The sequence below is a fragment of the Protobothrops mucrosquamatus genome, unplaced genomic scaffold (genome assembly GCF_001527695.2).
Source record: "Protobothrops mucrosquamatus isolate PMUCROS unplaced genomic scaffold, P.Mucros_1.0 scaffold22792, whole genome shotgun sequence".
Taxonomy (NCBI): Eukaryota; Metazoa; Chordata; class Lepidosauria; order Squamata; family Viperidae; genus Protobothrops; species Protobothrops mucrosquamatus.
In genome coordinates, this window is record NW_015408546.1 from 1 (window position 1) to 2,203 (window position 2,203).

The 2,203-nt window shown below is 56.3% G+C and overlaps 1 long non-coding RNA gene across 1 annotated transcript; it reads right to left on the reverse strand.

Annotated features, from left to right (window-relative positions):
- Positions 1–325: 325 nt before the first annotated feature.
- LOC107302016 lies at positions 326–2,066 on the reverse strand. The gene is made up of 2 exons (XR_001549359.1): positions 1,966–2,066; positions 326–746 (listed from the first exon to the last, which is right to left on the reverse strand). It is a non-coding gene; the product is annotated as an uncharacterized LOC107302016 (long non-coding RNA).
- Positions 2,067–2,203: the final 137 nt, after the last annotated feature.

Sequence of the window (2,203 nt, forward strand, 5' to 3'; positions counted from 1 at the left end):
TTCCTGAGCCAGCATGGGGGAACTATGGCCCCCTCATGACTCGTGGACTTCAACTCCCAGAATTCCTGAGCCAGCGTGGCTCAGCTTGGAAACCTCTCCCTTTCCTCTCAGCATGGCTGGCTCAGGAATTCTGGGAGTTGAAGTCCACGAGTCATAAAAGAGCCATGGTTGCCCACCCCTGGCCTAGACCATTCCGGACCAATGGCTGTCCAGTCTCTTCTTAAAAGCCCTCCAATGATGGAGCCCCAGAGGGACCCTTCGCCCCCAGACCCAACTTTGCAGCCAAGGCAACCTCTTCACCACCTGTCAATCACCTTGCTCCTTGTCCATTAGAAAAATACTAGTTTAATCGCTTGCTTGGACCAGAAAGGAGAACATGGCTGCTCTCTTGACCTCACGTCGAGTTCCTCCTTCCAGAGTAACCAGAACGAAGACTGAGAAATGGTTCCCCCCCTTCCCCCCACCCGTGAGGATAGCGGGAGGACTGGCTTCCTCCTTGAGGGCAGTGCAAATGCGCAGAGAAGGGCGAGGGCAGACGGGGCCGTGCCAGAGAGTCCGATTCCTTCCAGGATTCCACAAAGGGCCAGTCAGGAGCCGCTCCTGGCTGCCACGCCACAGAGGGAGGGGGCCAGACCCCCCCAGGAAAGACCCTCTTCCTGGGCTCAGAAGGGCTGCCGGGCGAGGAACCGCTGGAACATGTTGAAGGCCGCTCGTGGCCGGTCGGTGGGCACCATGTGGCCAGCGCCCTGCGGAAGGGAGAGACCAAGCGAAGGTGGTGGTGTCATGGCTGACCCACCACGCACCCCGGCTTCGCAACCGGACAACAGGAACAGTGCTGGAACGCAAGGGAGGCTTGGGAGGGAACTGAGGAATGCAAGGGAGCCTGACGTAGCCCGGGACGGTCCCAACACCCAAGGTCAAATGCCGGGAAAACTTCCCGAGGCACTCAGATTGTTCCCGAAACAAAATGAATGCAATTGATTGGTGGACAATGGACCACGAGGAAGTCCATGGGAAAAGGGGGGGGGTTACTGGTGAGGGTGGAGGTTCGTTCTCCGAGCTTGTGGGTTGGTTTCCAAACGTTTCGTTACCGGGCTAGGTAACATCTTCAGCTGTGTCAGTGGATTATTTACAAGGGCTTCAGGTGTGGGTGTGCCAAGTGAGGGTCTTGTGATGAGTCATCAGTGAGAGGCTGGGGAGGGGTCTCGTGATGGGGAGGTTACTACAGGTCAGGGTCCTTGGAGGGTGTGAATTATCAGCGGGTCTGGGGTGAGTCAGCAGTGAGAGGCTGGGGAAATTCGTGTGATGGGGAGGTTACTACAGGTCAGGGTCATTGGAATAATAATAAAGTTGGAAGGGACCTCAGAGGTCATCTAGTCCAACCCCTGCTCAGGCAGGAAACCCTATCCCATTTCAGACAAATGGCTGTCCAGTCTCTTCTTAAAAACTTCCAGTGTTGGAGCATTCACAAATTCTAGAGGCAGGTGGTCCCACTGGCTAATTGTTCTGTCAGGAAGTTTCTCCTTAGTTCTAGGTTGGTGAGAGTCATCTCTCTGATGACTCATCACAAGACCCTCACTCGACACACCCATATCTGAAGCCCTTATAAACAGAACACCGACACCGACATCCCCTCTAAACTCCACTGAAGACGTTACCCAGCCTGGTAATGAAACGTTCGGAAACCAACCCAGAAGCTCGGAGAACGAACCTTCACCCTCATCCTACACCTGAGCTGCAGATATTTGCCACGATTTACCTACTTTACCTACGGTTTCGTGCAAAAACTTTAGAACTGGCGTTGCTACTTCCATGCCTACGTGGAGTTATCAGTAAAGTTATTCTCCTGGTAAAATAATGTCCCAGGAGTTTCTCTGGCTGCACGTGCCAACGGGACGGTGGACAGGTGGGCTCGCCGAGACCCTGGGAGGGGAGGGGCAAGCTCTGCTCCTGCAAGCAAGTCACCTTGACGGTGAGGAAGGCGATGTTGGTGAACTCCTTCACGAAGCCGCCAATCTGGTCCTGGCCGTCCTCGTCCGTGAAGATCCAGGGCCTCCGGGCCACCTCCACCTGCCGGCGAGAGGACCGGGCAGCCGTGAGGTCTCTGGGCATCCAGGGGCCCCAAGGAGAAGCCCAGGCGAGGGGCAGGCGGCCCCCGGTCCGGCCTTCTGGGGAGGGTCCCAGGGGAAGCTGGCGAGGAATC